Source organism: Panicum virgatum, chromosome 5K, assembly GCF_016808335.1.
Source record: "Panicum virgatum strain AP13 chromosome 5K, P.virgatum_v5, whole genome shotgun sequence".
In the NCBI taxonomy this organism is placed as follows: Eukaryota; Viridiplantae; Streptophyta; class Magnoliopsida; order Poales; family Poaceae; genus Panicum; species Panicum virgatum.
This window is the reverse complement of record NC_053140.1, coordinates 11,306,923-11,322,771: the sequence shown is the minus strand read 5'-3', so window position 1 is coordinate 11,322,771 and position 15,849 is coordinate 11,306,923. Positions and strand designations below refer to the sequence as shown.

Below are 15,849 nucleotides of genomic sequence, written 5' to 3'. Positions count from 1 at the left end.
GCCAACCGAATTGAAGAAGCTCTCAAGCTAGCAATCAGCAGCGCCTCCCCGTGTCTGTTTCATTGTTTGCGTCAACAAGCAGGCATACGTGATCGATGTCTTATAAATGCATCATACGGCTGCTGGGGAGAACTAAAAACGTTGGCAGAAGCCTCCAACTGCCTTCGGCAAAGATGAAGCAGCAGCTGGTCCCTTTGTGACTCACCTGCAATCTGCAGAGTAGTCCACATGCATGGTACTGGATTTTTTTTTTATTTTTAACCTTTTTTAATAATATTTTATTTTCAATCCGTATTGGTTTTTATTTGCAGGGAGTAGCCCGTTTGGTCGCGCCACTTGCCCTGTCGCGACAGATAGCCTCTGTCGCGCCAGTGCATGTGGCGCGACAGTGTGACCACGCTGGCGGCCCGACCCAGCGCTGCACCGCGTCGGCGTTGACGTGGCCCTCCCTGTCGCGCTACATGCACTGGCGTGACAAGCCTGTCACGCCATGCGGGCTGGCGCGACAAGGCCAATGTCCTGGGCCCGCGCTGGCCCCTTCTCCCCCACCCTCCCTTTCTTTCCCTCCTCCTCCCCGACCAGTGCTGCAGGCAGGACGACGGCGCCGTCCGCCCCCCCAAGATCCCCCCCCCAATTCGGATTTTTTGAGGGGAAAAAGTTGGGGGAATCGTTCCCCATTCTTGTCCGAAGGTATTGTCCCCTAATATCTCATCGTTTAACCGTGTGCATTAGTAGTTATTGGTGATTTTTTATTAGGGTTAGGTTCTTGATATGAGAAACGGTGGTGTTGTTGATAGTTTTCTCATGATTAGGGCTTTAGATGATATGTAGATGGTACTCTGCTCTCGATTTGGACGTGAGGTAGTACGCGCATGCATCGATTAATATGATTTCTAGGATTGAGTAGTGGGAATGTTGTAGCAGCACTGCCCAAATTAAACCGGCTTAAGTGCGCTAACCATCATCTTAATACTTAATCAAGTTACTGTGCACTTAAAATGGTGTAATCTGACAGGCTGTCGGGTAAATCCCGATTAAACTACTGTACTCCAGGATCACAATTGCACTAGCAGACCCGTACGAAAACGAGCACAGGTGATACCAGCATACAGAAATCTTCAAATTAATAGGTGATACCAGCATACAGAAATCTTCAAATTAATTTACAACACAAATTTTACATAAAAGGTTTGGAAACAAAAGACAGAGTTTAAATACACATCGGAAGTTTAAAAACCGAGTTCGAAATACAATACGTTAATCACGACGATGATACAAGGTGAACTCCACATCCTGCCCACCGATGTGATGTCGATCTGCCCGACCTTCACGGAGAAGACGGGACCCATTCGACAGTCCACCCAGGAGGAAGTGGTTGTCCAACCCAGGACGCACAGACCTCCTCGAAGTCAGCGAAGACACAACCTGCTCAAAGGGGTTACAACAACAACCCTGAGTATACTAATACTCAGCAAGTCTTACCCGACTATGGTATATATTTAGCCGACTCCTAGACATGCAAAGCTGTTTGGCTCTAGAGTTGTTTTGCTGAAAAGCCGCTAATAGTGGATCCTTATTTTCAGTATTTTAGCTCAAGTTTATTATCCAAATACCGACTAGATTTGCCTGAACACCTAGAGCACGCATGGTTGATCATATTATCTTTTCAGAATACCACAGCCATACCTCATATTCTCAACTTTCCATTTCCATCATTTACTACGATGTGACAGAGAGATCCAGGTTCTCATATCCGCGAGTCACGGCGAATCGATTCGATTTAACCTTACAAGGTAGACCTAACCAACACGACACATGTAAACCCCGTCGGGCCACACGCATCAACTGTTTCCATCGTTACCACGACATCTGAATCGCGCCTGCTAAAACCCAGGTGTTGGGCCCCTCACGGCGAACTCCCAGAGAACCCGAAGGTGGCATCCATCCAACACCCGCCAACTCCCACGCCCAGCGTAGCAGGTAGGGATTCAAAGTATCGTTGTAAAGCGGTACACAGCTTACCGGTTTCGACTACCTCCTACTTCCGGCATGTGGTTAGTACTGTTCAATCCTCGATCAGTAGTGCCACAACGGTACGGTCCTCAATCGACACAGGCGGAGACTCACTTTCCATACCTTCCATATCCATAACCAAATTCATCTCCGCCCGGTCTCCATTTTTCCTTTCTTTCCCAATGATTCATTCTCTAGTAACCCTTTCGTAAGTGACAAGGACCTATATCTCGCGAGTGACAGGAATCACTCGACTTCTACCGAATCCTGATTAAGCATTGCAGTACTAACGACATGTACACTAGAAGAGACTCATATGTACCTAGGGAGAGACATGCATACTAGGGTTTCATTCAATTCCTAGAAAACTTAATGCACAATACTTAAATAATAACATTGAATACTGAAAGTAGGGGTTATGCTCCGGTGCTTGCCTTGCAGGTCAGCAGGGATAGTGACTTCTTCGGGAGCTTGATCAATGACTTCACCTGGCTGCGGCTCTCCTGTGGAAGGCTCCTGGACCGGCTCAGCAATCAGCTCGTAGGCGACTTCGGTTTCAGCGTCTATACGAATAAGAATATGCCATGCATGAGACTCATGAAATGATGCAATGCACTACACACAATGAAAGGCATGGACCAAACTCCAAAAGCGTCTACGGAGCAACCTCACAACTAGGGTTACGACGGAAACGGTTTAGAACTGATGTACCGGCTTTGGTTCTAATGCCTTTTAGCCTGAAGTGTTTCCTATCAAGCAAAAGTTACTAAACTTGCTTCGAAGGATTAAATACAACCCTAGAACAACATGGATCAAAATAACCAGTGGCTTGTTTTGTTGCAAAAACACATGCATGGAAGAATTAATTACAACAATTATAAAAGAAAAGAGCCTAGCTAGGAACAAATTAAAAGCAAGTACCCAACTTGCAGATATGATCAGGCCACAAGAATTTATCAGAATAACATGATTTGGATAAAGCATCCCACACAATTTTTCCAACATTTATTGCTGACCGAAAACATTTATTTTAACTCTAGCAAGTTAAACTAAACGTACATAGATTTACCCAAAAGTGCACAGCACCAGCATATGAAATTTTTATAGTGGATTACACATACAAAGATTAGACTACTGCATAAATTTCATGATTTTCAGAACAACAAAACAGTAGGAATAAATTAATTAAGATTAAACACAAGGCAATTTATAGCACAAATACAACTGATGTAGCACAAGCAAGGATAATTTTCCTCTGAAGTTTGGAATTCAACTAAGCCAATAAAAATTGAGTTTGCATTTTTAGCATTTTTCCTTGAATTTCTATGAATTTATGAAATAACAGCCGAAATAAGTAATAAAGAAAACATTAAAAAGGGGGGCTGACAGCTGGGCCCCACATGTAAGTGGGCGCCGGCCCAGCTCCCAGGTTCCCCCCTCCCCTCCCCTGTTTTTGCCCGTGCTGGGGCCATGGCCGTGGCCACGGCGGGGCCGGCACAGGACGGAGAAGGGACGGCCTTGGGGCGGCGCAAGCAGGGCGCGCGGTGGCCCGCGGCGTGCCGGCCCGGCCACGGCCGGCTGGCGGCGGAGGCGAGGTGCGCCCGTGACCAGGGGCTCAGGCGGCCGCGCAGCTGGAGCCCGCGCGGAGGCAGCCCGCGGCGGGCGCAGCGGCAGCGCTCGGGCGGCCGCGGCGACGCGACACGTTCCCGGCGTCGGTGGCACTTGAACCCAAGGGAAACCAGGTCGGAGAGATGGAGTAGGGTATAGGGAAGCTCATTGTGCTCTTGGATTGGATGGAGGAAGGCCGGAAGATGGACATCGACGAGAGGGGGCGGAGCTCGGTGGAGCTTCAATGGTGGCCGCGGCGGCGAGGCCAGATTCCGGACGGGGATTGGCTCGAATGAGCTTGTGGAGGGGCGGCATGGGTGTGAGGCAAGGCGAGGGAGGTTGGGGCACGAGGAATCGATCGGGGGGCGGCGAGGGGTGGCCGGAGCAACTCCGGAGGCGGCTCTGCTCACTCTGCTCGGCTCGACGTGCGCGCGAGCTCGAAAGAAGAAGAAAGGGGACGAGCGAGAAGCATCCAGGCGCTTGAATGGATAAGGGTGACTCGCGGAAGGCGAGGTTCGCCGGCGCACGCGACGCGTGGAGTCACCGGCGTCGGTCGCGGTATGGGCGTCGGCGAGAACAGTGACGCACAGGAACAACACAGCAATGTTCAACGAATTTTGACCCAAGTTTGACCACCCAAAACTCAAATTTTCATATAGCAACTTGAAATTTGGCCAAAATAGAAGTTGTATAGGAAGAGAAGCTCAACAACTTTGTTTTTGGGCGAAAGTTGATTTGAGGCTCGGATCAAGGAGAAAACCGTAGACGAACACGACTAAAACAATGTTTAACGCGTGGACTCGGTTAGCGCTAATGACGCGCTTAAGCCATGATCAGTGATTAACACGTGATTAGCGAGCACAATTAACACAGGGGTGTTACAGATGTTAATATGGGTTACATGTAATTTATTCCATAGTTTTACGAACATACATATTATATTTTGAACACTGGTATATTGTGCTTAATTAGTATATACTTTGTTTCCATAAGTATTTTGTTTTTGTTTCCATAAGTATTTTGTTTATTTCATATGGCAATGGAATTTATGTATCTACAATACACATGGCAATGAGCGATGCCCGGTACAAGCTACTTGGTGGTGGACAATACCCATTCGAGTGTGATGAGGATGCCCCAGTCTCTCCTGCCCTTCCAGTTCCATTCTGTCATTGTGAACCGGGCAATCAGCTGGCAGTAGTGAAGCAATCGAGGCATCCCAAGACGGCCGGTAGAGCATTCTACATATGCAAGTGGAATGATTCATTGAATTCTTGCCACTGCTTTTTCTTTCAGTGGATTGATGGTCCGGATAAGTTCGATCCTAGAGTTCGGCTGTTCCCTTATTATCGGTCAGAGTCGTGGGCGTACAATGAGTTTAGACGATGGGTCCCTTCCCCACCAAATCCACCACCTATGACAGAGGAAGAGAAGCAAGAAGCTACTATATATCGTTTGAACAATCCTCCCAAATGTCATTGCGGTGTTCGTGCCAAACTTCAAAGGCCTAATATTGGTGTCCATCCAAAGTTCACTCCCTTTTTTAGATGCTCGCTAAAGACTAGAGTAAGTGTCATGTAACGTAGCATTGATTCTTTAATTTTGCTGTAATTATGTTGCTAATGTTATGTGTCATGCAGGATGGATGGCCGGCATGTGACTTCAATGAGTATATTTATGTTCCTAGATCTCATTGGCCGACAAAGTGGGAAAAAGCCATGTCCATGTACAACTACTCCTAGTCTTCGATGCAAGTGTGGTATTCTGCCCACAAAAGGCGTAGTTCCTTCTGAGCTTGGCTACAGATATTACTGTGGCAATAGCTACGGAGAGTATTGGGTTCGTATATTAACCACAAAGTTGAAACTCCTTATGATTCTGTCATTGTGCTAGTACTTGGTACATTAACATTTATGAATGTTTGGCTCTCAATAATTTTTCAGGAGGGAAGGACATGTGATTGGGAGTGGTTCGAAGGCCGGTATGAGCTAATGGTGCAATTGGGCAGAACAAAAGAGCCTTGGAAATCTGGAGACACTTTAAATAGAAAACTGAAGATAAGGAAGGATTACCAAGTTACTTTGCCCCTTGAGTCATTTCTGTCAGGGCCTGTACTCCAAGACCTACGGCGTGAGTATGGAAAGAAGGCAACAGAAAAGGCAACTCTTGAGGATTGCATTGTTTATTGGAGGAGGAACCGAAGCAAGTACCCATGGCCCCTCACAGATAGGGAGCTTTTGGCAAATTATGAGAAGAAGAAGGAGGAGGAGGAGATGGAGAGGCAGAGGTTAAGGGAGGAAAGAACAAAGAAAGATTTTACTGTTGATCCGGAAGCTAAATACCCAAAGGGTTCATAGGAGGAATATTTTCAGAAATTGGAGGCTAACAAGAGGATGGAAGAAATGGAAAAGATGGAGGATTTAGCTCAGGAGGCTCAGATGGAGGCAATGCAGGCCCTAGTTGCCGATCTGCCACACAAGGTGCCCAACGTTTAGAAGGATGTGTCATCCGCGAGCACGGAGGTTTTGGGTGTTGGAGCTACTCAAATGGATGCAATGAAGGCACTTGTAGGAGACTTACCTGCCCAGGATCACCCGTCTGACAGGAAAGGAAAAGCAGTCGACACATCTGTAGTCGATAACCAAGGGAATAGTGTAGTGCAGGATAAAGGGAAGAGTGGTTCTGAGCATGACCACGTTCCTGATGATGGAGATGATGACGAGTGGTGGGCAATGAATGCAGCGGAAGTAGAGGTCACAGTGTCCCAAATTGAGGCAAGAAAGGGGAAATCTGTAGTCCAAGATGATGGAGATGATGATGATGATGGTTGGGGAGAGCTTTTGATTAAAGGCGACTCTGATTAGCTTGTTTTATTTATAGTTGTATGGACTCTATATATGATTGGCTTCAGTTATCTGTACCTCTCTTCCTCAGCTTAATAAGATCGAGATACCAAATTCAGATATGCCTTCCTCTGCTATAATAACGTTCCTTGATTGCCTAGAGGAGCTTGAGTACCTGGACATATCAGGTTATGAAACATCCACGATATCCAGCGTTGTGTTAGTGAAAGAGCTTCATGTCTCAAGGTATTTCTTTGGAACTCCAAGTTTGAGCTCGGTGAGTTTGTAGACTGCTCGAACTATGGGGAGCACAACATTAACCCTGGAGAGCCCTGTAAGTGCATGATGGAGAACAAGGTGATGGACTGGCTGGCTGGACCGGGATAGGCTTCCTGAACCAAGGGCGTCTGTGGTTTTTTGTTGTTAAATTATGACGTTTCTCTGTTTGTAAAATTTCAACCCTTGTTATATTTGGTGTTTGAGCCATGTAACAGCAAATCCAGCACCTTGGAACTTTAAACTGCACTGCCATTAGTGCCTTATCTGAGGTGAAAAGGGTCGATCGATGTCCATGATTGTTCTTCAGTTATGCATTAGAGTAACAGTTCTTTTTTATGTTAACTTGTGCCAATTGTTAATGGATCTGGTATTCTGGTGCACAAATGAATCGAGTTTCTACCCCTGACAGCAGAGTTACCCATTTAACCGTGTCATGCAATGGCTACCGGTTCCTGAACATGGTTTCGTGGCGCGCACGGGTGAGCACCATGGATTTCTCGTTAGACTGCTCCCTCTAGTTATTTTTACATATCACATTAGATTTGTCTCAAATCAGATTTGTTAAACTTTGATTAAATTTATAGAAACTATAGCAACATTTATACTATCAAATATATATGCATTATCAAAACATATATCATGATGGATTCAATGAAACAAATTTGAAACAGACAGCAGGTAGCAAGTGTATTGTCGTGCCAGTATGGGTGGCGCGACAGAACAGCCGTGCCGTGCCAACGACCGCCCAAGACCAGAAAGGGCTGCAAATCGCGCACGAACCCACTCCCAACGGCGCGACAGAGTAGGCTTGTCGCGCAAGTGTTGTTGGCGCGACAGAGCCACACTGCCGCGCCATGGAGTGTCAAAGTCCAGAAAGGACCGCATTTTTGACTTGGTGGCATGGCAGATTGCTTTGGTCGCGCCATTCCCATTGGCGCGACAGAGAAGGATTGTCGCGCCATCCTTGTTGGCGCGGCAGACCCTTTCTGCCGCGCCATGTTTTCCCACAGCCCAGAAAGGGCTGCATTTCGCCTGCAGTGGCGCGAGGGCACAGTTTTATCGTGCCACCCGGAATGGCGCGACAAGCACAGAATTCGGCCACCTAACTACCTTGGTGCTCTACCTTGCTGCTCCCTCTTGTTGTTGCTTGCTTCTGCTGCTGCTCGCCGCTGCTTGCTTCTCCTGCTGCTGCATGCTTGCTTTTGCTGCTTGCTTCTGCTGCTGCTCAATGCTATTCTTGCAGCATGGAATTCATTATGAAAGGGTCGGTGGGGCGCCGTTACAAGCTACAGTGTATCACTACAAGCATCTTGTCCATCACAACCTAAAGTGGTCCCTGACAAACACAAAGAGTTCATGACAAGCACAAATAGGTTCCGGGTAGCATTTTTACAATACATCTAGGAACAAAGTGTCGGTGCTCCTTCATCTACGGCGCCGTCCACGCTCGGCAGGGCTGAAAGGGTCGGTGGGGGCGCCGTTGCCTTCCAGGAGCTGTTGGGAGCACGTTCGAGCTACCAACGTCGGTGTGGTCACGAGAACGCCTTTGTCGGCGACGCGGAGGAGAGTCTGGGGTGCATCCTGAGGTGCCTGCACAAAAATATATAATATGGAGGCATGTTGAAGACCAAAAATGTGTACAAAATCACGTTTTCTTTATAATGATGCAGTATCACCTCTAAGTTACAACATTTCAATTACACATGCTTACCTGGCTCGATTTGCCCTGAGTCTGCGTTCCTGGGGAGCATCAAATAACTGAGACATCCTGAGTACCTGAAAGGTTGGGTCTTCATCTTTTGAGTTGTCCTGGTGGTCGGACTCTTCACTGGTTTCTGGTGACTGGATAGCTTTCTCCCTAGACACGGCACGTGATGCCGTCCTCGAAGTGGACCGCGAACGACTTCTGGAACCGGAGGGCAAAGGAGTTGTAGCGGTCACATCACCGTAGTGAATTGGTGTACGGTTGCTTGAGGTGGGGGCCACGTGCACTAGAAGCTCCCGCACCAGGGGCCAGTGGACCAAAGTCCTCGTCAGGGCGAGCCATGCAATTAAGCTTCGCGGCCATCCGCCTGCAACTCCTGCGTACCCTCTGTGTGCAGCCATAAAATGTTAGGCAAATACCGTAAGAAAGCATTACAAAGATGGTGACAGTATAACTAAACATAAATATGGTTACCTCGACAAATGCCCTAAAGTGGCCCCCTCCATTATCTCCTTCGCTTGCATGGGTCATTGCCATGCCTGCCTCGTTAGCGAGACGGCCGAGTTGTTGTGCCTGATAAGATTGAGTTAGTCCTAACATAATTCAAATTGTGAGTTTATTTCTAAGGACACAACATTCATAAAGCGTTGTTTACCATGTAGTTCTGTAAAGGGCCCCTCTCGGGCTGCACTCCTCCGCGTGTGATGTCATCGTACTCGTCGACGATGTCATCATCATCATCCGTGTCCGCATGGTCTTCTATAGGCTCAGTTGACCGTGGCGGCTTGATTGAAACTCTAGTGACTGAATGGAACCAACGAAGGTATTCCTTGTAATGGTTGTGCCTATGTGCTGGTCCAAGTTCCGGATCCATCCTTTGCCTCTGGTCCCACTGCGCTAGAGGCACTGCGTGTTTGACACGCCAATCATTCTCAGTGTAGCGTTTCTTCCTGTCAATTCTGACATATGAGCGTTATGTTAGTTACATTATATTCGCGAGGACTAATAAAATTCAAATTAAATACAACTTACCGATGCAATGCCTAGGAAGTAGAAATAGCCTCCGGAGGAAAGTCTTGCAGTCTTGAGAACTGTCTCTTAACACGGTGCGGTAAGTGGAGCTCGACTACGAAGTAGAAAATCAAAGGAACACACGTCCTCCACAGTTCTGCATCTCTTCTACAAATGTGACTAAGTCCCAACTCCTCCAGCTCGTCTCGACTATACGGTGTCCAGAAAATCTATGTAATGCGCAAGCATTAGTTATTGTGCGGACAGAAATATTTATTTAAAAACCGCGGATGCATATAGTACCTGATTTTGTGTGAGGCAGTCTAGGTCGTCCATGTAACGCATGTACCGGCGCAAAGGATCCCCTCTGACAGCTCCAATGTTCTTCCAGCAGTAAGCAACGGTGGGCCTCGACTCAGAATCATGGTGCGGCCATGCCTGCAAAGGGAGGCATATTAGGGTTAAGAACAACAAATAATGGGCGCTAAACTCAAAATTTAATTGTAAGCCAAGAATTACCTCTAGTTCACCACGGTATGGCCGGCCGACTGGAAACCGCTCCCAAATCCATATTTGCAAGAGGTATGCACAACCTCCTAGTTTCGAGTCATTGCCAGCACGCCGACATGTGTCACAAAGCTGCCGGTAAAGCCACCCTAGTGCTGCCGACCCCCAGCTATACTGAGCGATGTTCTCCCACTGATGTCCCAGAATTGTAAGGACCATCCATGAGATGGTGTTTCCAGAACCATCGGGAAACAGGAAGCCCCCTAACGGGTGCCACAACCACACGCGAGCATACCGCTCTACAGCCTCCTGAGGTGCTCCCTGAGGACAATGGTTGAAATTCTGCTTCAACCAAGCCGAGCTAACTCCTGAGGTCTTCCTGTCCTTGACTCCCTCAGGTGGTTCTGGAGGTCGAATCCCAATGTGTGCCTCCACCATATCCCTCCATCCATCAGTCTGAATCATGCCGATCACTGCATTGCCCTCTAAAGGTAGCCTGAGAATCATCGCCACATCTTGCATACTGATGCTAACCTCCCCACAAGGTAAATGGAATGAATGTGTCTCCGGCCTCCATCAGTCCACAAAAGCAGTCAAAAGAGGTGCATCCATAACTGGGAGCCCCGTACAGACAACACGCGCCAGAGGAAGCATCCCGGCCCGGCGAAGGTATGGCACGTACCGCTCATCCCACCGAAGTGGGGAGTGGGTACATGTGCGGAGGGGCTGCAGCGCCTGAGATCATAGCAAATGAGTCGTTAGAGGGCTAGAAAAAATTATATAAATGGAGGTGTGCTCGGTAAAACAAATACAAACCTCGCCACAGTGAACTAGGATGTGTGCTCGGTGGTTGGAGTCGTAGAACGTCTCCAGTAGGGGGAACCTGGGGTGCGCCATCCTACAGTGATAAATCAAAACATGATCAGTTAGAACCAACAGAAAAATGAACCAAAAAAGTATTTAGAATGATCATGGTAATTAAAACAATAAATATAGACGATTAATAAATAATATTGCAACAACGATTGCTGAGTAATAATGAACTCTATTTAAACTTGTATTGATAATTATTATTCATAATAAGCACAAACCTGTGTGCTATGCCTTTTTCTCTTTCTCGGGTTAGGTTGGGCCGTTCTTTTTCGTTTAGATTTTTTTTCTTCTTACATTTGCACTGAGAACAAAATCTATGGCACTTGGAGCAACGGTTTTGGCTCTTGTCCTCATCAAAGTCACTGGTTCCGTAGTCTGCACTAGCCCGACCTTGCGCCTCATCCATATCACCTTTGAGCCTTTTCTTTCGCCTCCTTCCTTTCTTAGGTTTCAACAGTGACGCATCCGGCACGTACTCTACTCCCTTGTACTCCGGCCATTGAGATGGATCCAGGTAAGGTTCAAAACTAGCCTCCCATATTTTGATTGTGTTCGACCGAGAGTAGTACGGACTCAATTAAGTGGGGCTTTTGAAACAAAAACCGCGGGCCCTACATGCCGTTATTAGGTGCGAGCATGGAAGGTGTAACAATTGTGGAGTCATGCAAGTACAGTCTCCAGATCTGAGGTTCACTTTGTAATGGCATCCTCCATAACTCTCACCTCCTATATTTGTACCACCTGCTCCTCTAACACCATAAATCATTCTTTCAGGCCCGTAAGGCGCTGCAAGTTGGTTCACCGATCTATTCTCGGCATCCCCAAGGTGTTCATGCGCTATTAGTCCCCACTGTTGACCCTTGTCCAACAAATTCCGAGCTTTCCCCCATCTATCGATGAAGTACTCGTTCAACTTTTCGAAAGAGAACTCTACAATGCCAGCAACAGGTCTTGATCGAATACCTTTGAATATATTGTTCACTGACTCAGCGTTGTTTGTGGTCATGATACCGTATCGCCACCCCCCGTCATCATAAGCAAGAGCACATTTGTTCTTGTCCACCATTTCACCTTTCAACCACTCCTTGGCCCTCTCATTCATGTCCTTTTCTAAATCAGCAAGTTTTTCTTCAAAAGTTTTCTCCGTGCGCACTGAACACAACAACTTTAGTTTCCCAATTAGTTCTTTCTTTTTCTAACGCCTCCACATATTTGCTGCAAAGTGTTGCATGCACCACCTATGCAGAAGAGGTGGAAATCCATCCATGTGCTCTTTAACGCAGTTTAGGAGACCATGGTGCCGGTCAGATATCATACAAACTTGCCTCGAGGGACCCAACACATACAGCCGCACCAGCTTCATAAACCAAGATCAGCTGTCGTTGTTTTCTCCTTCGGTCAAAGCAAATGCTAGAGGGACTAGTTGCCTATCAGGGTCCACAACAACGGCCATCATTAGTGCCTCCTTATATTTACCCGTCAGGAATGTGGCGTCCACGAGAATCACAGGTCGGTAATGCTGGAATGCTTCAGCACATTGGGGAAAACATCAGAACACCCTTTGTAAAACTTGCTTGTACACTCCATTATGAGGGAGCATCATGTTTCCCGTGTACGTGAACCATCTTACGCCTGGATTGAAGAGGGGCATGCCCGTCAACACCCGGGGCACCCTGGAATATGACTCTAACCAATCTCCCCACAACAGAGCTATAACATGTTGCTTTGCATGCCACGCTTTGGAGTACTTCACCCGGTAAGAACTTAAAGCGAAAATAGACTCCATAAGCGATGGAACTGAGGTGTCGCTGTTTTTCCGAACAATACCAAGGATCCGATGAGTAAGGTAACGTGCAGTGCACTGTGCATGAACTTGCTTCGGCTTCGACGATGCACATGTGTGAGGCTGTCTTACATTGGTGATCTTCCACTGACCAGTGCCACTAACAATACGTGCCCAAACACCCCAAAGACATCCCTACTTGCATAGCACATCGTAGCGTACCCTCTTGTCTGAATGAACCACATAAAATGGTCGGGGGTGACGCACTGCATAATCAGCCAAGAAAAACTGCAACTCTGGAAGGGAATTGAACCTCATGCCCTTTCGAATCTCCAGACAGTCACTATCAATTACACACTCACTTTCAAAAATAGTTGAGTCACAAATGGCTCTATCGATCCTGCTAAGGTCCTTAGCATTTGATACCGCAGGGACTTCAACGTGGGCTAACTTCAACATGCGCAACTCCTCGGCGGTATAAATAAATCGTTGATCATCATCAATTGCGTTGGCTCCATCGCCGGCATCATTTTCCTGCTCTACTTGGGCCTCTACACCATTACCCTCCCGTTCTTCTACCCCGGTGTCTTCATCATCGTCGTCCTCATCACTACTATCGTATTCACTGTCCTCCGAACCTAAAGAAATATCATCATCATCTGCAGCATCCGTGTCATCTTGTGCCTCGAAGCTATCTGGCCCCAAATGATCGGAAGCGACTGCCATATCGTAATCCGAAGCACAAGTGGGATTTGGGACATCTTCTACAAAGGTTGACTCTTGAGTCATATTCTCAATAGGAAATGGAATTTCATCTTCTCTCCCAACTGGTTCTTCTAATCTTGTTCTACGGGTTATTTCAACAACCACATCCAAACAAATCACATTTGCACGAGCTACTATATCCTTGTACTTTCTCCAATGCATCTCAGATTCCAATGTCAACAAAACATAATGTGCTCTAGCTTTACCACAATCAAATCTACCCCTCAGAGATATTTCATCAATTCCACATGAATGTTTTGAAACCACCCGGTCTACCAAATCCTTTAACAATGGAGGACTATCGAATAGTTCGATATCCTCTACCATATTCTCAAACTCTCCATTTTCCTTAACCATACCACCATAAAAACCCGAACTAATTCGTCCATCGACAACAAAAAAGAAATCGGAGTAACTTCATCATTTATACAAAGAAATCAACTACAAAAATAATTCTTCACGGTGCCTAGTATCCATGAGTGAAACCCATATTAACATCCACACTACTCAATCCTAGAAATCATATTAATCGATGCATGCACGTACTACCTCACATCCAAATCGAGAGCAGAGCACCATCTATGCATCATCTAAAGCACTAATCATGACAAAACTATCAACTACGACATTATTTTTCAAATCAAGAACCAAACCCTAATCACCAAGAATCGCTAATATCTACAAATGTGCATGGTTAAAGAAGGAAAAAATGGGAGCAATACCTTCGGGGAAGGGCGGGGAACGTTTCCCCCTATCCCCCCAAACGCCGGATTTGGGGGGGATGCCGGCGCGGGCCCAGGACATTGGACTTGTCGCGCCAGTGCTTGTGGCGCGACAGGGAGGGCCACGTCATCGCCGACGCGGCGCAACGCTGGCTCGGGCCGCCAGCGTGGCCACACTATCGCGGCACATGCACTGGCGCGACCAAATGGACTACTCCTTGCAAATAAAACCCAATACGGGTTGAAATTAAAATATTATTAAAAAAAGTTAAAAAAATCATGGTACTGCCCCAAGTCGAAATCTCAAGAAAGGAAGAGTGAGCCGCACGAAACACTAATGCTGTACAGTGCACCTAAACCCTGTGCCCTGATGTACCAGGTTTGAGAACATGTTGGTACATACAGTAAGGTTTAGTCTAACTGTTCACTTTGCACCTAGGATGACAGAATTACTGGTCTACAGCCAGCATATCAACCACACAGATTGCTTAATACTTCAAGATAGCATACCACACCGGTGCGATAATTGCGCTTGATATGACAAGGTATGTGGACTCTTGTCATGCAAAAAAAAATGACGATGTGACAGGTAAGATCCCACGAATACCTCAATGACGGACCTTCCCGGGCCAGACCAGGCCAATACCAGATAACCGGCCCAGGAAGATGAGCCCAAGACCGAAGCACACGGGGAGGTGGGGGCAAGTAGCTCACGCATCCCTGGTCAACCGGAGCATCATGACGCCGCGGACCAACGCCCACATCCCGCCCCGTCAGAGCGACGGGACGGGCCGCAACGCATCGCCGTCCGCCATCAGTAAATTTTTTTGGAGGAGATCCCCACCGTATTCAATCAATTAAGGATGGCTGCATGTAGGAGGTTAGCCGCCGCCATTAGTAAATTTTTGGCGTCATGCACTACGCCATGAGTAAACCACGGGCTGTGCAGATGGATTTTCTATCGATTGTGGGCCATATGACTATATAAAAGTTAGGATGACATGTTTTTTGGACAAAATTTAAGTGAAGTGACAGAATGACTAGTATTTTAGGACGGAGGAAATAAGAGGCTAGAGTTAAGCTACCTATAGAACCCTCCAAGTCCCCAACCTCTCGTCAGGATGCCAACTCCGAGGGTCAGACACCCCTTCATTCCAATTGTAACCCAGCTCCCATGAGCTAGGCCTTCTTTCTCTCTCTAGGAACACTCGATTCTCTTTCTCACGCACAACATTTTGCATGCTTGCAAACTCGCCGTTGTAAACACCCAAGCACTCAAGCGCAAGAACACAAATGCAACGAACCACTCTCGTGGATGTAGGGCATTTGCCCGAACCAGTACACATCTTATCTTTTAGCGTTAGTCATCGAGCTACGGAGAAACGCGTCGCATTTTACTAGCTGGTGTATGAAAAACCCATACGATAAGGGTCATAAACTCCTTACAGAGTGTGGAAAATGTGAAATGAACTATGCAATGTGATTGTCCCGTTTCATAAATTTCTTTACCGAGTTCTGCATTTTACTCAATTCCTGTAAAATGTTTAACCAGGAGATGCTACTTTTTACCGACAAAGATTATAAGATGACCTTCAAAGACCGAACGAAAAAACACACGCGCAACAAGATGGGTCACATAGTACAGCAATACCGCTACAGGACTGAATGACTGATGGCGACGGGTTAGGCTGTTACACCCCTGCCATGTGTAGCGCACTTAGTCTAATAATTAGGCCGCTC

The 15,849-nt window shown here is 47.0% G+C and overlaps 1 long non-coding RNA gene across 1 annotated transcript; it reads right to left on the bottom strand.

Moving 5' to 3' along the window:
• Positions 1–9,108: 9,108 nt before the first annotated feature.
• LOC120710509 lies at positions 9,109–9,874 on the bottom strand. Its single transcript, XR_005689914.1, has 3 exons — positions 9,763–9,874; positions 9,481–9,689; positions 9,109–9,407 (listed from the first exon to the last, which is right to left on the bottom strand). It is a non-coding gene; the product is annotated as an uncharacterized LOC120710509 (long non-coding RNA).
• Between the last annotated feature and the right edge of the window lie 5,975 nt (positions 9,875–15,849).